The sequence below is a fragment of the Odocoileus virginianus genome, chromosome 12 (genome assembly GCF_023699985.2).
Source record: "Odocoileus virginianus isolate 20LAN1187 ecotype Illinois chromosome 12, Ovbor_1.2, whole genome shotgun sequence".
NCBI classification, from domain to species: domain Eukaryota; kingdom Metazoa; phylum Chordata; class Mammalia; order Artiodactyla; family Cervidae; genus Odocoileus; species Odocoileus virginianus.
This window is the reverse complement of record NC_069685.1, coordinates 37,367,634-37,388,843: the sequence shown is the minus strand read 5'-3', so window position 1 is coordinate 37,388,843 and position 21,210 is coordinate 37,367,634. Positions and strand designations below refer to the sequence as shown.

The 21,210-nt window shown below is 46.3% G+C and overlaps 1 protein-coding gene across 7 annotated transcripts in view; it reads left to right on the top strand.

The window, feature by feature from the left end:
* Positions 1 to 21,210, top strand: part of FNIP2 (folliculin interacting protein 2) — a 124,074-nt gene that overhangs the window by 37,918 nt on the left and 64,946 nt on the right. The gene's annotated exons all lie outside the window — the stretch shown is intronic.

Sequence of the window (21,210 nt, the reverse complement as noted above, 5' to 3'; positions counted from 1 at the left end):
TCCTTTTGTTACTCAGTTCTTGATTGCCTGAGTAGGTACGTGGAGCACCGGGGGTGGCGCCCACAGGAGGCCCTCAGGGTGTCACCAGTTCTTGCTGAATTTCTTCAGTTTTCTGTGTGAGCTTCTGCTTCTCACTCGGTGAATTTGCAAATGATGCTTTAAACTGAATGAAACCTTTTCACGTGCATTGCCTCCTTTCCTTATTTTAACTTCCTTTAGATTTACTTCTTAGATGCCAAGATGGTTTTAGACTTCTGTAGTGATGACGTGTGTCATTTAGTTGGAATTCACCATGGTCACACCAATTGTCTTGGTCCTATTTCCACTTTCTCTTCCCCTTTTACAGTCTTGAAAAGGTGGCCATTGTTTGCAGGCTGGTGCCTTTTCCCCTGAATTTCTCTAGGAGTCAGGCTGGTCTCGGGTGGAGTGAATTATTGATAGGAGCTTGTGCCTCAAGGATCTGGCTCCAACTGCTCACGAGGTACCTGTGTGGCCAGGTCAGGTGGCAGCCAGCCAGGTGTGACTCCCAGGGCCCGCTTTGCTCTTGGGTGTCTTAGATCAACAGTTTCGAGTGGTTGTCCTGGCACACTGATAGGTAGTTTTCTTTCTTTCTTTTTCATTGCTTATGATTGTCCACGTAGTCAGAGGTGAAGAGGTAGATTCCATAAGTGCAGTGGGAAGGCTCCTGGTACCCAACAGTGGTGCCATGTGGACCTGGCACAGTGCAGGGCAGGAAGAAGCCCTGGATCTTCCCACTGTGGTTCCTGTGGAATGAGAGAGAGATTTCAGGATAGAGGTTGTCCCACCTCGACCTTCGCTTCTACTCTGTTTAACCTCTAGAATGTTTTCAATATGTTGGATTTTCAATATATTTCACAAAATTCCAGAGTCAGCAGAAACCTGTAGAGTTTGATGAGGCATCTTAAGTGGTTTGCCAATAAAACATTCCTTGCTGAAACTTAAATCTAGGAACTGTGAACTGCGATGTGGGGCTTCAACTGCAATTGCTTCCACTCTGCTCTCTTAAAGATGCTAATAACTTGACTTTTTAAACTTTCCCAGCAAATTAAATCCATCCATAGGGCTGTTTATATGCAGAATCTGGGAGGACATACCTAGCTTATCTTATAAATTGCCTAGCTTATCTTGTAAATCTTATAAATTGCTGTTTCTCTGATGGCACGAGAAAATTTGATACAGCCTTGCCTTAAAAAATGTGCCCCCAAATGGGTAACCAACAAAGACGTACCATATAGCAGAGGGAACTCTCCTCAATGTTATGTGGCAGCCTGGATGGAAGGGGAATTCCGGGGAGAATGGATACATGTTTATATATGGCTGAGTCCCTTGCTGTCCACCTGAAGCTATCACAAAATTGTTAGTTGACTATACAATTCAAAATTAAAAGTTAAAAAAAAAAGAAACATGCCCCACACGTGGAGAGGAACTGAAACAGCCCTTCAGAGTCAACGGTGCTTGAAGTTTCACATCTTGACGTTTGGGTTCAGAAGAGATCCACTGTGGCTGCTTTAGAACCTCCAGGACGGAGGGAGAGAAGGAGTGAGTATAGATCTCTGATATGCCTATGATTCAGATGAACCTTTTAAAAAAGATAGAGCTCTCGCTTGTTTGTGGAAGATGCTTATGGAGAAAACAAGTATATAAACCAGGGTGCTTCTTCCCCAGTGCATGCTTCACGGAGATGAGCTGACCACAACCGTACGGCGGTCTATGTTTAGAGTAGTTAGAGTTCCTGAAGGCTTTAGTAAAAGGCTTCTAAAGGGGAGTATAAGGCATGGTGGGTTGAGGCGGGGAGTGTTTGTATCACGCTCTTCACTGAGAAACACTGCAAAACTTCCTGCTTGGAAATGAGCTGCTGGACAGGTTGAGTGCAGGGGCAGGCACAACCCTGCCCCGGTCAGCTGATGGCCCCGTGCTGGTGACCAGCCTCACGGGGAGGCTGCGGACCCGGGCTGCCTCTTCCCGATGCCCTGGGCATCACCACCGCAAGCTCCCTGCTTCCCTGCCCTTTCCGCTGACTTCATGTGCCACGAGGAGTTTTCTCTGACTCATTAAGAGAGTTTATTTCCACCAGTTGATGGTTGGGATTTGGGGATGTAATCTGAGGACGAGTGAACGGTGGAAGGAATGCAGTGGTAACGTGGTGTTGGGCAGAGGCATGTTGCCCTAGGTTCAGAGAACATTCATCTTTTCTCTGATCCCCAGCTCTTGGGGGTGAGTCAGGACAGCCTCGGAACGGAACGGGGGCTGCAGCATCCACGCTGCCAGATGACTAACTTACACTCGATCTAGGTCTTATTTTGAGGACAAGCAGGGTAAAGCCCTGTTGTTTAGTCACTGTAGGGGAGTGTTTTGAGAGTGCTCCAGGCAGAAGGCAAATCACTTTGTCTCTGGGTCCCCCAGGCCAGGTGCTGGGTGGCAGATGAAGGGTTCCCCCTCACCCCATTGCCTCCAGCAAGCTCTGCTCGGCCAGATGGACTGGGGACGATGAGGTGGCCACGACTGCTGGGTCTCCTGTGACTCCTTTGTGAGTCAGGCCACGGCTCAGCCTCATCCTTTCATTATTACAGTAGCAGAAGCCGAATAGCCTCTGAACAAGGGGAAGCAAGCCCTGGCAGGAGTCCCTGAGAGCCATAACCCGTGACCCGCCGGATACTGTAACTAGACTCCCAACCAGCACTCACCAAGGGAACCCAGCCGGCGGGATTCCCGGCAGCTCTCCCCCACTTTTACAGGATCCCGAGTGTATGTGGGATGTTGCGTGTCAGGTATTCATCTATCAGTCAGACTTCTACATCTTGCAGGCTTTGCTCCTCCTCTTAATCTCTCATCTTCATTAGTTTAGAAAGGCCTTTTTTTTTTTAAAAAAAAAAAAAAAACAGCCCACTACTCTCAAGTCTTTACAGAACAGATGTGAATTAGAATACTGTCTTTTTTTTTCCCCTCACTATGTATAACATTTTCTTTCACTTTCAATTCTCACCCTCCCCAAAGGTAAGCAAAATAAAAAAATTAAAAAACCAAAATCTTGGTAGAGCCTAAGCTACTTTTCCCACTTAGTGATTTTTTTTTTTTTTAATCTCCCCTGACATGAGAACGCAGACTGTGGCACCAAATTTAAGGCGAGCACCTGTGAGCTGGGATCTTCTCTGCCTTGATCTCACAATCTTAGGGCTTGTCTCCCCTGAAACCCACTGTGTCTTTGGGATCATCGCCTCCTCTCTGTGTTTCTATTTTCTCTTCTAAAAGAAATTAAAGTGGTGGATCAGGTGATTGATTCCCCAAAGGCGTGTTTTTAAAAATGCAGGTTCCTGAGCCTCACTTCAGAGCCACTGGACCAAAGTCCTGGAAGTGGAGCTAGGGAAGCTTTGTTTACTAAAAAGGAACACAGATTTTCTGGGGTGTCTCTAGTGATGAGTCAGGTCTGCAGCCACCGAATGGGGTGTCTGGTCCCCTCCAGCTGCAGCATCCTGATTGTCTGTCAGGAACCAGTGGGACCCAGAAATGTCAGGCAGATGTGAGGACATCCCTTGGCAACCACGGGAGTCAGAATGATCTCAGCGGTCGTTTTTTTCTATCTGGAGAGCAAGCTGTGTGGGTATTTGAGGAAGCGTGTTCTCAGCAGTGGGAGGAGTGAGTACAGAGATCCCACGGCAGGAACATGCGTGGTGTGCACCCTAAACAGTGGTGCCCGAGGGATGCAGATGGCATGCGGTCCTCCGTGGGGCAATGAATGGGCGGAGGTGTGCGGGTGGTCCAGGCTGCAGCTGTGCACATGGTGTGGGCGGGAGGCGGGGGCTGCCCGTCCCCCAGAGTCTTGCCCACTGGCCTTTGCTTGATAACAAACGTTCCTGCTATTGGAGCCTCTCTTCTTTGTATCTAACTGGTGTCCTCTCCAGGCAGTGACTGCTGCCTCAGTGTCAACCGCTTTTACGACAGCTGGTGTAGGACTGGGGGCTGCTGCCGAGCATGGGCAGGCCCCAGGGGAGGTGGCCTGCACTTCTGCTGAGCAGGGACAGAGACCTTCAGTGACTGCATCCAACACTCAAAGAACGTGTCCTTGGTTCTCATCATCACAGGAGGTTCTCTAGTAGAGTAAATGGTCCTCAGAGAATAATCTTATAGCAAAGTTTAAAACCAGTCCTTATTACTCAAAGGTCCTACATTTTGAAGTTCCCTTGAACACTGATTTTTTTTTTTTTAAGACAGACTGTTTCAGAGCAGTCTTAGGTTTACTGAAAGGCCTGAAGGACAGAGCCCCTGTCTCCTCCCTGCCCCACACTCACACCTCCCCTGCTCTCAGCATCTGACACCAGGGTTGTATGTGTGTTACAGCTGAGGAGCCTGCAGTTGACATATCATCCTCACCCCAAACGGTGCTTTGCGTTTGAGGTTCACTCTTGGCGGTGTTCGTCCTGTGGGTTTGGACAAATGTATAAGGACGTGTACCCATCCGTATGCTGCCCTGGTGGCTCAGTGGTAAAGAATCCGCCTGCCAACACAGGAGATGTGGGTTCAATCCCAGGGTCAGGAGGATCCCCTGGAGAAGGAAGTGGCAACCCACTCCAGCATTCTTGCCTGGGACAGAGGAACCTGGTGGGCGATAGTCCATGGGGTTGCAAAGAGTCAGACACACTTAGCGACTAAACAATAACTGTAACAACCCATCAGTATAGTTTCATACAGAGCAGTCTCACTGCCCTGAAGGTCCTCTGTGCTCTGCCTGTTCCTGTCACCTATCAACCCCAACTCTGGCAGCCACTGAGCTTTTCACTGTCTCTATAGTCTCTTTTCTCAGAGAAGGCAATGGCATCCCACTCCAGTACTCTTGCCTGGAAACTCCCACGGACGGAGCCTGGTGGGCTGCAGTCCATGGGGTCGCAACGAGTCGGACATGACTGAGTGACTTCACTTTCACTTTTCACTTTCATGCATTGGAGAAGGAAATGACAACCCATTCCAGCATTCTTGCCTGGAGAATCCCAGGGACAGAGGAGCCTGGTAGGCTTCCACCTATGGGGTCGCACAGAGTTGGACATGACTGAAGCGATGCAGCAGCAGTATAATCTCTTTTCTAGAGTGTCCTTTGGTTGGAATCATAGCAGTACATTGCTTTTTCAGATTGGCTTCTTTCACTTAGTAATTTGTATTTCCTACTTTCCTCCGTGTCTTTCCATGGCTTGATAGCTCATTTCTTTTTCGTGCTGAGTAATGTTCCACTGTCTGGATGGACACAGTTTATCCATCCACCTACTGAAGGATGTGTTGGTTGCTTCCACATTTTGACAGTGGGGTGACTAAAGCTGCTGTAAACATCCACATGCCGGTTTTTCTGTGGGTATGTTTTATTCCTTTGGGTAAATATCAAGGCACGTGCTTCCTGGGTTGTAAGGTAAGAGTTTATTTTGTTGTAAGAAACCACCAGCTCTGGACTGGCTATACCATTTTGCATTCCCACCGGCGATGAGTGACAGTTCCTGTTGCTCCACCTCCTCTTAGCATTTGCTGTTTTTCAGTGTTCTGGCTCTCGGCCACTCTAATAGGTGTGTGGTGCTGTCTCGTTGTTTCAATGTGTGTTTTTCTAATGGCATATGATGTGGAGCATATTTTTCATATGCTTATGTCTTTTGTTCTCTGTCTATTCAGGTCTTTTGCCAGTTTTTAAATTGGGTTGTTTGTTTTCTCCTTTTGAGTTTTATGAGTTGCAGGTATATTATGGATACTAGTCCTTTATCAGTATTGTCTTTTGCAAATATTTTCCTGCAGTCTGAGGCCTGTCTTCTTCTCTTGTTGTCCCTCACGGGACAGAGTTTTAGACTCGATGAGGTCCAGTTCTCACCTATTCCTTTCATGGCTTGTGCCTTTGTGCTGTCAACACAGTGCTCAAGATCATCTAGATTTTCTCCTGTGTTTTCTTCTAGGAGTTTTATAATTTGGCATTTTGAGTCTCTGATCTATTTTGAGTTAAAATTTTGCAAAGGGTTAAAGGGCTGTGTTGAGATTCTTTCTTTGGCGTATGGATGTCCACTTGTTTGGTGCCATTTGTGGAAAGACTGCCTGTTGTCCGTCGTGTTGCCTTTGTTCCTTTGTGAAAGGTCGGTTGAGTGTGTGCGACTCTGGGTCTATTCTTTATCCATCTATTTGCTCTTTGACCAGGACCACACTGTCCTGTTTACTGTGCCTGTAGTAAGACTTCAAGTCAGGTAGTGTCATTCCTCTGACGTTGGTCTTCCCCTTCAATGTCATGTTGGTTGTTCTGGGTCCTCTGCCTCTCCGTGTAAACTTCAGAATTAGCTTGTTGATATCTAGAAAACAACTCCTTGGATTTCTTTTTTTTAAGAGTTTTGTAGTTTTCCTCCTATAAATCTTATAGGTATTGTATTAGATTTATACCTAAGAATTTCTTTTGGGGGCTGATATAAATGAGACTGTGTTTTTTATTTTTAAATTCCACTTAATTGCCAGTGTATGAAATATTTAACAGAGCATGACTGCATTCAGGTCAGGCTAGCTGCTTTCTCCTTTTCTTTATAAATGCCTCCATTCTTTTATATTGTTACTAAACTTTTAATATTTTTCTTAAATATTTTTTCTGGTTATCAAAATAATACAATTTATTACAAAGCATTTAGGAAATGCAAGCAAGTATAAAAATGAAAACCCAACTTACCAAGGGTGCTGTCATACAGATTTTTACTACTATTAATAATTTTATTTATTTTCTTGTGGTCCTTTTTGGTAGGTGGATATAAGCTGCATTGTATTAACTGAACCATATATGTGTATTGTATGTATGTATAATCTGTTTTTTGACTCAGTGTTATACCGTGACGCTTTCCCCATGTCCTTAAAATATTTTTAAGACAGTTTTTAATGACTTTTTAAGTATCTTGAACGGATGACCTCAAACACTTTGGGTGTGTCCTATAATGGATATTTAATATTTTTAGTTTTTGACTGTTACAATGCAGAGAACAGCCTATCTTTGTTCGAATTTCTGACAGTTTCCTTGTGAGAGAATTTTCCTTGGAGATGTTCCTTGTAGGAAATTTGAAGGAGACCCATTTTCCTTCCCCAACAGAATTTGAAAATTGAGAGAGCGAGATTGGTTAGGTAAGCGGGAAGCAGTGTCGTGTGTGGCAGCAGGGGCCGTGGACTGTCGACCTCGGGGTCGGCCGCCCGCCGCCTGGCCCTCCGGACCCTGGGACCCCGGGCCTCCGCCCGCAGGACAGGCCCTGCACACCCGATGCCAGGAGCCGAGGGCCGGGTCAGGAAGATTCTCCATCAGAATTGACTCCTCTCCCCTGAGAGGAGCAGGGCACAGACAGAGCAGTCAGAAGTGACCTCTCGTCGGAATTGTCCTCTACTCAGAAACTTGAGGCAGAGCTAAGGAGACCCCCAATCCTAACATCTTGCATAGGTTAAATCGCTTCTTAGAAGATATGAATGAGAGTGTTTTCCTTAACTTTTGTTGTTGTTGCTGCTGCTGTTTTCACCATTCATTCCTCTCCTGTTTATTTAAACGCCGTTTATTTGGCTGCTCGGGTCCTCGTGGCGGCACATGGTATCTTCAGTTGTGGCCTACAAACTCTCAGTTGCGGCCTGTGGGATCTAGTTCTTGACCAGGGTGGAGCCGGGCCCCTGCATTAGGAGCACGGAGTCTTAGCCCACTGGACTGCCAGGGAAGTCCCTTCCTTAATGCTTTGAAAAGCATTTTATCCATATATCTTCAGAGATTGTATATCCACTTGGTTCAAAAGAAAAATATCTGTCTGAAACTTGTTGCTCCCCACCTCTTTTTTTTTTCTTTTCCATCTCATTCAAGTAATCGATTTTGTTAGTTTCTTATAAATTCTTTTTTCTTCATTTAAAAAACCCTTTTTCACTTTCATTTTCTTGTGAAACATTTCAATCATACAGAAAGTACAGACTATGCTATATTAACCATATGTGTAACTTGTGACCCAGTTTTCTTCAATCTTAACATTTTGCCACTTTTGCTTCACATGTATAATTTTTTTTTAAAGAACTAGACCGTTAGGAAAGCAGGTGATGCTTCCTGTATCCTCCTTCCTGCGGCCCCGCCTCTCTGTCTTCCTTCCAGAGGTAACTGCCATTTGAACATGATGGTTCTTATTCTGCGTATCTGTTGTTTACTGGCTATGGTGCTCAGTTGCTCAGTCGTGTCCAGCACTTTGTGATCCCATGGATTGTAGCCAGCCAGACTCCTTTGTCCATGGAATTTTCGAGGCAGGAATACTGGAGTGGGTTGCCATTTCCTCCTCTTGGGACTCTTCCCAACCAGGGAATCGAACCAGTGTCTCTTGTGTCTCCTGCATTGGCAGGCAGATTCTTTACCAGTAGCGCCACCTATAAGCCTATTACTGGCTATGATGTATCCATAAATAATACTGGGTTACATGTATTTTATATTATAAAATGGATATCATACTGTACATATTATTTCAGAGCTTCTTTTTTTATACAGCTGGATTTTTTTTTTTTTTACAGCTGGATGTTTTTGAGATTCATTTGTATCAATCCATGTAGCTCTACTTTGTTAATTCTGACTTCAGTATAGCATTCCATTCTCTGAATAAGCTACAGTTTATGTATCTGTTAGCCTATTCATGAGCATTTCTTTCTTTCTTTTTTTTTTTTTTTTTACAAATTTTACCATTATAATCAATACTGTAATGAATATATCACCATGTCCCTGTCTGCACGCTGGCATTAATTTCGTAGGGTGAGTGCCTGCAGAAGAGTGGAGTTTAGGTTTTAGGACTTAATGACTCTTGTTTTATTCGATGTTCTCCAGAGTGGGTGTCCCGTCTCCTTGCTCACCAGCAGTGCCTGGCATCCCCACTGCCCCCCATTCTTGGAGGTGGGGAGGGGGAAACAGAATCTCATTTTCTTTTAACTCATTACTGACCAGGGGATTTTTGCAGAAACTAATGCCTGTGGCCAAAGATTTTTATTTTGGACAGCCAAAAATTAATTCTGTTATTTCACTAGCACTTTGCGAGTTATTAAATTCAGTAGTTACACACTGCGAAGTCTTTACTGACATACCTATGAAGTCTCTAGCATCATGAGTTTCATGTTCACTTTCAGTACCAGAGTCAGTCACTAAGGTTTTTTGTCCTTGTGTTAGTCTAATATTCACATCATCTGAGTCAAAACTGTATTCTGAAGAGCTGTCATCTCCTGAGACACTAGTTATATGTCACTCAGTCAGAGAAAGTACCTGCATAAAATTCACTGAAAAATTCTTCATTTAAAAGTTTATGATGTGTCATTTTTGAAAATTTTACATAATAAAGCTTGTGTGTACAGTATACACAAGGTTGGAAAAAAAAACATAACAGAACAAAATATGAGTAAGAACAACAAACATTAGTTGCATTATGAACACTTGATCACTTTTAAGCTCTAACATCTTTCACACATCTTTCACAGTGATTATAATTGTATCACTCTCTAAAAACGTATTGATATGTCTCCAGTCAATAATTTCCAGGAAAAAAAAGACGTATTAATATGTCTCCAGTCATATTATCGAAGTATAATTCATGTACCATACAACCCACCCATCTGAAGTCTTTCTGTACCTCAGTGAATTTGCTGTGTCCACAGAGTTGTAAAGTCCTCACCACATCAGCTTCAGAACATTTTCATTAACTTTAAAAGAGACCACCCACCAAAGTTAGCTATCATCCTCTATTCTCCCTACAAATGGTTCTAATCAATGATAAATTTACTGTCTCTATAGATTTGCCTATTTCTGGACATTTTCTTTAAACGGCATCATACAACATATGATGCTCTGTGGTTATCTTCTTTCATTTACCATCATATTTTTAAGATTCACCTGCGTTCTGGCATGTAATGGCACTTCATCCCTTTTTGGTGCTGGATCATAGTTTATTGATCATGGGCCTTCCTGGTAACTCAGGTGGTAAAGAGTCTGCTTGCAATGCTGGAGACCAGGGTTTGATCCCTGAATCGAGAAGATCCCCTGGAGGAGGTCATGGCAACCCACTCCATTATTCTTGCATGGAGAGTTCCATGGATAGAGGAGCCTAGCGAGCTACAGTCCATGGGGTCACACAGAGTTGAACACAATTGAACAGCTAACACTTTCACTTTGAAGCTGAAGTTTGTTCAGTGATGGAATGGTTTTGGCTCTCATGACTAGAGCCGTTATAAAGATTGCTGGACTAGTTTTTATATGGAAAATTTTTTTTAATGAAGAAAGGTTACTTTAGATGCCAGGAACAGTAGGCAAAGGTTCTGGGTGTCCACTTGGAGCAGGCAAGTGGGTGAGACGTGGCAGAGGCCCTTATCTCCAGCCCCCTTGGCCACATGGCTCAGGGTTCCCCACCACTGTCGTGGGGTCATAGAGAACTCACGCAACAGGCATGAACCATGAGCCCTTCCTCACTCAGGGTCGTCCTGCAGCATTCTTGCACGTTCTGGCCTCAGGTACCAACTGCTGGTCTCTCTCTAGGACAGCACTCCAGTGCTGTCTTTTGCAAGGCTTGTCTTCCCCACCCAGCCAGTTCCAGGCCAGCTCATCAACTATCTTGACCATATAATTAAAATCCAAGCTTAGGAGGTGTGGGAGCAGCTCCTGGTCTCAATTGTCTGCTTCATCCCATTCCTGTCCACAGCCGGGAGTGGACCCTAACGTCAGGAGCTCCCTTTCAGAACCATCAAAATCCCACTTCTAATGAACCAACCTCACTCCTTTCCTGGGAGAACTGAATATTCTTGTAAGAATATTCTTGCCTCCAGAGCTCAGAACCATCACTCCTCTTTATGCATTTTAAAAATTCAATTTGCGTAAACTATATCCTTTTACATTTCTTTTGTGTGGAAGTAAGCCAGTATGTATCCTTCCTTCCCCCACAGAGGGCAGCCTGCCTGTCCCAGGATCCAGGCCTGCCCTGTGGATTCGGCTTTGGGCACACACCCACCGTCTGCGACAGCTGCTGATGTTCGTGGGGTGGATGGAGAGCAAGGGATTTAATTTGCCCCATCCATGTCCTCTTCACCCGTTTCCAGTCTTCTGCTTTTATCAGACACACTGCAATCACACATTAGTGTCTGTTTAGTCCAAAAGTGGAGTCGGGGGTCCGAGGTTATGAACACTGGGGACCCTGAGAGTTGTGATTAGTTACCCTCCATCTGTGGTTGCACCGATTTGCACCTCCGCCTGCATTTCTCTTGTGTGGGGTGTCTTACCTTTGGGTTTGTTTGTTTTTTTTAATTTGCTTTTTTCTTTCCAAGAGTGAGAATTGGCATCTTTTCCTATGTTTAAAGACCATATTGTTTTTGTTTTCCTGTAAACTGTCTGTACTGGTTGCCCACCTTTCCATTGGTTTGCAAATTGTCATTGATCTCTGACTAGTTTTTTTTTTTTTTTCCATTTATTTTTATTAGTTGGAGGCTAATTACTTTACATCATTGCAGTGGTTTTTGTCATACATTGAAATGAATTAGCCATGGATTTACATGTATGTTAGGGAGATAAATCCTTTGTGATATTGAGCTGCTGATTTTGTGTGTGTGTGAACTTTTTAAAAAAAAAATGCTTGATCACATTTTTCTACATAATCGAGATCGTACTCTATTCATAACCCTGTGTTCTGTTTTTCAGTCCTAACACTGTATCATCAGCATTTTTTATTTTTCAAACATAGTGCATTTTTACCCTCAGATGGAAATACAGAGGGAGGTTTTAGGGTGCAGAGCACATGACCCCGAGTTGTTTGCTCGTGATGTGGAGCTGATAACCCAGCAGCATTGGAGGAGCACAGTTTGGGGTCAGGAGACACTGGTTTGGGTCCCATCTCTGCCACTTACTGGTTCCAACCTTATTCCAGTCTCCTAACTCCTGTGTAAGACAGAACACAGGACCCCTGTGAAGGATACCTGTGAAGGCCAGCTCAGGTACCTTCTGGAAGGAGGTTAGGCAGGTATTTCTGGTATGCTGTGCAGCTCTCATCACCAGCCTCCCTGTCTGCGCCCAGACCTCAGGCCTTCTGGAACCAGCATCTCTAGGCTCTAAGATTAGGCAGTATAAAAGGACAGTTCGTTAATACGGTGGAAATCAATTCAATACAGTCCTGAAATCTGTAAATGGGTTTGATAAATGAGAGGGTGCGTTCCTTTCTTGGAAACTCTGTCTGTCCTCAGGGGAGGCAGGGGCAGGAAAGTGTGGTCTGTGGATGCTGAGAAGGGAGCTCAGTAAACGCCATTGTCTAAGGCCAGACTGTGAGCTCCCCTGGTGGCTCAGGCGGTAAAGAACCTGCCTGCAATGCAGGAGACACAGGTTGGATCCCTGAGTCTGGAAGATCCCCTGGAGGAGGGCATGGCTACCCACTCCAGTATTCCTGGCTGGAAAATTCCATGGACAGAGGTGCCTGCTGGGCTGCAGTCCATGGGGTCACAAAAGGGAGAACGACTGGGCACCTGAACACACACAAGGCCGGACACGTATTTGAAACTGAATTGGACTGCTTATAATTCAGTAAGGTGGTCTCCCCGTGGAAGCCCACCCACTGCCTCGGGCTTCAGCTACCAGAAGCTTTATAGAGCACACTGTCATTGAGGTTATTTGTCCTAAGACAATACTAGACTCTGATGGGTTTTTTTTTTTTTTTTTTTTTGCCACACGATGCAGCATGTTGGATCTTAGTTCCCCAACCAGGAATTGAACCCTTGTCCTCTGCATTGGAAGCAAGGAGTCCTTAACCACTAGACCACCAGGGAAGTCCCTCTTTGATGGTTTTTAAAAGAAAGAGTGTTCCTGTTGTATTCCTGTTTCATATTTTTAATTCTTCAAGAGAGAGTGCAGTCATGTTGAAATATTGAACAAGCACGAAGTCTTAGCACCTACCTGCACACACTCATAGCCTGCCTGGCTCTGTGATAAGCAGAGATAACCCTCAAAACAGCTCTCATGAGGTGGGTACCACTGCCATCCCCATTCTGCAGGGGGGGATGCTGAGAGCACAGAGGGAGGGTGGGCCGCACGGGCAGGATGTGGGCGAGGGTGAGCGCCCAGGCTGCTGGCCCAGGGTCTGCAGACCCATTGCTCTGTGGCCCCGACACTGCTGCATGGGGTGGTGTTCATATGGGGGGGGCTCTCACCGTGTCCTGTTGGGAGGGACCCACTTGCTTCTCTGTTGCAACCACCAGCGTACTCCTCCAGACACCACCAGTCTCACAGTTACAGATCTTCTAGACAGGTGTTATGGGTATACAGTGAAATTCAGAGTTTTATCCCTTTTAGAAGTGCACGTGGCAGCATTCTATACACAGTACTCTATATTTCTTTTTTCCAATTAAAGGGACGTCCTAACGCATACCATGTCACTGGCTGAGGAGCATCCCCGTTTGGGGTCGTGTCTGGGTAGCCCCCATTGTAGGGACATACCATCCCACATGGACGCTTTATTCTGGTCCTTTGCTGCTCTGGATGATGTTGCTGTGCATCGCGTTTTGTACATGACCATTTTGGACCAATGCGAGTTGATCTGTAGGATTAATTCCTACTAGTGGAATATCTAGGTCAAAGAGTATGTGAGTCTGTGTGTTAGCACCGCTCCCCCCATGTCTCTCGCTCTCTTTCCCACTCCCTCTTTTCCCTTATTTTGGCCTCTGCCCCGCAGCCCAGCCCTCAGCCTTACTCGCCGACTGCTCCCCCACCTACTCACCTATACCCATCTCTTAATAGGTGTAATATTTTATACCCCAAAATACGGACAGCTTCTGTTTATTTTGACTTTCCCATTTTGTAAACAAAAGATCTTATGGAGAGTCATACTTTCAACCTCTGAAAATCTAGAAAAATTGACCTCGAGAAACCTCTAGTGAAAAAGAATTATTTCCTTATCTGTGTGCAAGTTAAATGGATGTAGAATAACTCATATGTGAGGCTGTGTCTTGACTGACTGAAATTCATTCACCTACCTGTTATGAGTAGAGAGTTTCCCTGGGTGGAGGGGAGGATGAGAAACCTTACATTCAGAAAAAGACTTGCAGTCATGTTGATGCAAGGTAGCTCTGAGCAGAGCTGAAAGTTACATCTCGGCCCTCCTGGAACACAGAGATGTGTGTTGATGATTTGGGTTATGCTGTCAAGAGCATGAAAGAATTAGCTCAGGAAATACTGAATTAATGCATGCTTGGGTATGGATCGCAAAGCTTCTCCCCCCCCGCCAAAAAAAAAAAAAATTACAGATAATTTGTAGCTTCTAGATACAATAAAGAGTTAGTGCTCTTTTAAGAATTAAAAGCACCCTTTTGGAAAATATGAGTCATAATTAGAGACTGTAAGTTTTTGAAGAGGAGAAAAGAAGCCCCTGCTGATAATAGCGGCGTCTGGGAAGCCCGCCGGGCCGCATGCTGGCTGTAGCAGGGCCCTCGGTGACTCCTGCCCACTCGGCGTCTCTCGTAGCCTTGAGAGAGCTTGCACTTTCACCTTCATATTTTGCCAGCATTTTTGGACCATTCTGTCAGTTAGAGATGTTTGTGCTGAGAAGCCTGCTTCTCCATCACAGTGCAGAGCCCATCAAGGAAGGCCAGGGTGCCATGCAGACATGAAGGTCAGTCCACGAAGGTGGCTTTTCTGTTTTCTCTTGTCCTCTCTGGCTGAGGACACCTGTTACACCTTGTACACTGCACACCTGGTGGATGGTTTGTGTCAGAGTCGGAGGGCTTGGAGGTCATTCTGGCTGCAGCTCATCACTAGAGGGGCTGCCAGGCTGGAGCTGAGGAGGCTGCCTGGGGTCAGATGCTCCATCCCGCCTGGGGGCCACGCAAGATGGCCCAGGTTGGGGGCTGTGGGTGGTGGTGCTGCGGGCACGACACAGACTCCACCTGCTTCAGAGTTCTATCCAACATGACCCTGGGCTCAGGAAGGAGGGACGGGGTTGTCTTTCCTCTTCCGTGTCTCATAGTTCCCTGTTTGTAGGTCCCAAGTAGGCTGCATGATGACTCATGACATTCTGTCATTGCTGTGGGAACTTAGTTGGTGAAGACTGTGGTTTGAGCTTGTGACCGGCGTAGTCATTCATAGTGCTGTCTTGGCGGGAACCATGCTCCCAGCCACCAACAGCCTCCCCAGCTGCCAGCTTGCCAGAACCACTCATATCCAGGGTGTTGTGGGGGGACTAGTGACCCACCCCCAGGCATAGCAAGCATCACACTGGACAACAACCTTTTATCCTACAGTCCCTGAATCCTGAGATCTCTGAAGAAAACCTTTGGATCCCACCTGAACTATGTATAAGACTATTTATAATCTCTTGATAATCCACTTGGCATAAATAGTCATCACTTGGACTGGTGAAACATTGATTTGTTTCATGTTGGGGTTTGATTACAGCTCAGACCCTGGAGAAGTTGTTATATAATATGTGGTATAAACATTTTTTGAAAATTGAAAAAAAAAGTCTGAATTCTGAAACATCTGGCCCCAAGGATCTCAGCTAAAGGACTGGGTATCTGAATGCACAAAAGTGCATCAAAAGATTCTTGCTTACAGTTGTGCAGGTGCTTTTGTCCTTATTCTCTGTCTTCCCAACAGTTTTGTGAGGCAGGTGAGGGCTGTATTTTGGAAGGGCTTAGCTCTGGAGTCAGTGCTTTCCCAAAGTCACCTCAGTGAAAGTGGCCAAACTAGGTGGGAGCTCAGTCTTTCCTGAAGGGTAGCCCATGTCCCAGGCATCATGTCATGTGTGACTTGGACCCACTTCTCACCCCTACTAGGGGGACTCAACCTCCCCTTCCTTCTAGGGCTTTGTCTGTATTCCTGTGACAGCAGCATTTACTGATTGGTTTGCACGTTGACCCTCCCCTATCAGATTGTGTTTTGAGGTGGGCGCCAATCTTGTTGATTTCTCTTGCTGATGTCTCTCATGGCACCTGGTCAAGCCAGCACCCAGTGCTCGGAGCTGCTGGGCGGATGGACAGGGTTTGCCAGCCTTTGTTACCATCGTGGTCGGCTTTGTTGGTTCTGTGTAGTTTCATTTTCCCTTTTTTTGAACCATTTAAAGTTCCCTATCATACCTGACTCTTTTTTAAAAAAAATAATTTCATTTATTTTTGGCTGTGCTGGGTCTTTGTTGCTGTTTGAGCTTTCACTAGTTGCAACAAGGAGGGCTCTTCTTCATTGCGTTTAATGGGCTACTCAATGCAATGGCTTGTCCTGTTGCAGAGCACAGGCTCTAGGCACGCGTGCTCAGTAGTTGTGACTCCTGGGCTCTAGATCACAGGCTTAATAGTCGTGGTGCCTGGGCTTGATTGCTCCAAGGCATGTGGGATCTTCCCAGACCAGGGGTCGAATCCCTGTCTCCTGCATTGGCAGGCGGATTCTTATCCATTGCGCCCCCAGGGAAGTCCCCACATACCTGAGTCTTAAAACGTCCACATTCTGAGATCGCAAGACGGCTCTGTCAACTCTGCTTGTGAACTTTTCTTTGATGATCTTTCTTTCTTGGTGTGAGAGTCAGAGGCAGAGCGTTTCCGAAGTGGTCTTTTCTCATAGGCTGGGGGACATACTGAGCCCGCCTCCAAGCCTGGTCTCTGTGAACACGCAGGGGAGGACTCAGACGCCCAAGCCGGGGGTCCCAGGGGACAAGTTGCTGCAGCAGACCGGACACCTCCCACCCTGGTCCCTGCTGGCTTGACTCCTGGAAACCCTGCTGTGCCGGTTGGGGCCCCTCTCCAGTTCCTGAAAAGTGGTTTTCTCAGGTAGTTTTAGATCTCTCCTAAGACAGGTCTGATGGTGTTCTTCACTTTCTCAGAAGGTCAAAACAGCATTCAGCCCAGTGGTTTTGAAGCCAGCTCCTTCCTTGACATGGCAGTCAGGGTCCTCCTCGGGTTGTCCTAAACGTCCCGGGTCTGTACCGTCCTCTTGCAAGAGAAATATTCCAGCCGCCCAACACTTGAATGCTGTTCCTCTCAACTGTGTGTGTGCCCTGCTCCCGGCCTGAGAAGACCGCTGCTCACGACCACGTCCCCTCCTGGCCATCTGCACCCGTCATTCCTTCCCTGGTGCAGACGCGGGCTCTTCCGGGTTTTCTCCTGGTTCCTCTCCTGCTGTCTGAGCCATGCCTGGTCCTCTTGTTTTCTGTGGTTACCCACGTGGTTGCTTCTTCAGGTTCCTTGAGAACAGGGACATTGCTTATTTATCATATCCCCCTGAGGGCCAGCATCCCTGGACTTCCCTGGGCCTGTGACCACAGCTCGGACCTCTGTCCTGTCATCACAGAGCCACCTTCTCTGTGTCTGTGTCCAGATTCGCCTCCTCCCAGGAGGATACCTGTCATTGGATGAGGGCGCAGCCTGGTCCAGGGTGGCCTCAGCTCAATGACATCTACAGAGACACTGTTTCCAAACAAGGTCATATCCACAGGTACCAGGAATTAGGATCTGGCCATCTCTTCGGGGGGGGAGACACAATTCTGTTTTCTCTACTCAAAACCATTTGAACTACTACTGCTTGTCACCTTTCAGGTGAGTCATTGAGACTCTGGTCACTCGCCTCCCGCTCTTGATCAGCAGTTCCAGAGATAAGACCTGGTCCAACCAGGCAGATCTTCGCATCCTGGAATACTCAAACTGAAAAGCGTTCATAGAAGTCCTTTTGTTTAAATGTTACAGTTGTAAAAGGTAGACAAACCATCTTATTTTCTTGTGCTTCAGGTCTTACAGCTGTGACCATAAAGCAGACAAGTACTACTGTGTTCCCTGATGCCAGGGGCACTGTTCCTCCCTTGTTTTCAGCAAAAAGTCAAGAAAGAAGGTGTTTCTGATCAGAGTCAGCGCCTTTAAAGTACCGATATTTAAAGACAGATATTTTAAGGCAAGGGCCTGAGGTTTGTTTTCACCCCGAGTCCTGCAGAGAGTCGCCCTCAGCAAAGTGCCAGGAGCTGCAGCTGGTGCTCCTGGAGGCTGCTTGATGACTGGAGGCTGGAGTGAGTGTGGGCGTGCAGGGAATATGTGTGGGCTATGGTCACAGCTAACTCCAGGGTGGCAGGGAGGAGCCCTCGGGGTGCTGGAGGTTTCCTCACGTCCTCACGACAGGGAATGCAGAGCCATAGTCTGACCCCAGGCCTCCTTCTGAAATACCATTTCACCTCCTGCATTTCCTGTCCCAGATGACTCTCAACTAGCATTCCCTCTACAGCAAGTCACCCACATATAAGCAAGTTCTGTTCTAAGAGCAGGTTTCATAAGTCCAATTTGTTTGTAAATCCAACAAAGTAAGCCAACTAACACAATCGACTGTGTAGTGGACTGTAATAATATAATATATATTCTATGTATATACAGTAGAGGTTTATAATACTTTTTCACACAAACACATGAAAAACATAGAAAATAAAACATTTTAAATCTTACAGTACAGTACCATGAAAAGTACAGTAGTACTGGCTACCTCACTCCTGTTTTACACCTGCTCGCGGACGTCCTGGACTTGAAATAAATATACTGTAACTCAATACAGTACATACAGTAAGGTACACAAAAGCACAACCACTTGTGGAGAATGCGTGCCAGGTGACACTGTACACCAGACACATGAACTCACTCACGTGATTGGACATGTGAAAGCACAGTCACGTCTTTTGAAAGTTCACAACTTGAAGGTCCATATATAGGGGACTTATTGTACTAAGTTCAGAGATGGGGAATGTCAGAATTGCAATTAGCTGTTAAACCAGTGACAATATTCGTGTGAAAGTAGAATAGAGTTTTCCTCGTATTTTAGACAAAACTTTTTAAGGTATTTGGGTCAATAAGTTGGATAATCTGACAAACATCTTTTCTTCCCATATCTTTTCATCTTTTTAAATTAAAAAGTAGCATGAAACAATTTATGGGGCATTATAGTGAAAATGAAAGTCACTCAGTCTTGTCCGACTCTTTACCACTCCGTGGACTATACAGTCCATGAAATTCTCCGGGCCAGAATACTGGAGTCGGTAGCCTTTCCCTTCTCCAGGGGATCTTCCCAACCCAAGGATCAAACCAGGTCTCCTGCATTGCAGGTGAATTCTTTACCAGCTGAGCCACAAGGCTCTTTATGAAATTTCAGTTCTTCCAGAAGGGCTGTCCTCAGTTTGATTGATATTTGAGTCAGTGTTGCCCCTCAAAAATAAGGGCTGAACACGTTGCTCTATAATGATAATTTACAAGTTCCTCTGTAAATGGTAATGCTGTCTTGGCAAAATATTATTCTTGGGGCAAAATGGATTGAACAAGAAAATACAGGACAATTAGATCTTTGTTGATTTTCGCTTTTTATGACTCCAGCCTGTGTGCTGTGTTTTTAGTAATTGCAGAGGATGTTTTTAATAATGATCTTGTGTAAAGTGTTGTGGTTTGAGTTACAGGCACTGGGAGTTGTTGGGCTGGGGTGACAGAGAACTGGCTTCAGGAGCTGTGCTCCCCAGGAATGGCTGGTTGACGACTCCCTTCTTCCTCCAGTGACCCGGTCCTCAGGTCGGCTCTCAGCTCATGATGGCAAAAAACAGGCCCCAGCTGTGCAGCCCAGATGGGGGTCAGGGAGCAAGGCCTGGATTGAAAGTGGGAGACAGTTGCTTTCTGAAACAGACTTACCATGTTGTATGAAAACTAGAAGGAAGGATGCTGGGCCTAGCAGCTTAGAGCTTGGGCTGTTGAGAAGGTGCAACCAGAACTTGATGCTTTGGGGACTACGATTTAAGACAACAAATCTGCTCCCCAAAAAGCACATATTCATTATTACCAGGGCCTGAAAAAGAAAGGACCAGTGATGCACAGTTCATGGTTGGGGACCAGACACTGTAGCTATGTCCTTAAAATATCGTGACATCGACAGTTCTCCAGGGAATTACCGACATTCTGGAGCACTTAGCTGTGTCAGCCTCTGTGTGAAACATTTTCACATAATCCCTGCTTCGACTTTGTGAGCGTGGTGTTAATGCTCTCATGCTGAGCAATGGGATCTCAGAGAATTTGAATCTGAAACCATGTCTGTCTGACTTGGCCCTGCCATACCGTCTCTTAGTTTTACAGTGTACTTTGTCTGTCCATCAGGCCCCCCTAATTCTGCATCTGTCCCCTACCCTCTTACCTCAGTGCTGTCAGCACCTGGCACCCCGCTGGCCTCCATCCACACTGAACCATGTTGATTCTGCCTCTGGATGTACCTGCCACCAGCATCCATCCCCCCTTCCCCCTGCCTCAGTTGCCAACTCACTAGCCTTCATTTGAAGGCCCTGAACTCTTAGAATAAATTCTACTTGGCCTTTTTGCTTCTAGTTTTAATCTGCCCTAGCCCGGCTTCCCCTCTAGCCGTGGACCAACCTCTCGAAAGTGTAGACTGAGTTTAGGGACCTGTTGGCCTTGGCCACTCGCTGTCCTCAGAGATGAGCTGGCCTGCTGTCTCCCACCTGCCTCTCCAGCTCTGTCTTCCTTAAATCCTAGGGACTTCCCTTCCCCTCCCCCACCGCTTAAACCTGAAAATGTGAGTCTTACCCCATCCTTTTCTGTCTTGCACTTGGACGATCTGTAGTTACACCTTTATAGATGACAGCGCGCCCAGTATTCCTCACTGAACCGTGTCCTCCCTGAGGGCAGCGATCACCCCTGCTTCGTTAACCAGCTGCTCAACCTCTGGCTTCAAGCGCAGTGGCCGCAGGGGCCCAGATCTGTGTGGAACAAATGGGTTAACAGACTTGTAACTGAAGAGCCCAAAGCAGTGCCCTTTCTAGTCTTTGAGTTCTGATTTCACTTGTGGCTGAAGAACTAACCTGTGTTTGGAGCAGTTTTGTCTCAGTGGCTTTTGGCTTGCTTAGGAAAAAACACACTCCCTTTATGGCTGATTGTCATTGTCTGCAATTCAGCTTCTGCGCAGTAATGCACTCAGTTTTCCAAACTTCCATGTCAGAACCAGCCACGGTAGAAGAAAAGACTAAGTTCCAGGTGAAGTAATTCCTCTTGGTCTGGCCTGAGACTGGGTGGGTGGGAGAGGAAGACCAGGGCTCTCCTGACTGCTTCCAGATTCCCCCCTGATGGTGCAGAGGTGGGCACACTCCAGGTCCTCCTACCTCGGCTGTGCCGCCCCCCAGAACCCAGGCATCTGGTTCAGCTGTCTCCACACACCTGCGCCACTCCTGCCTGCTGTCTTTG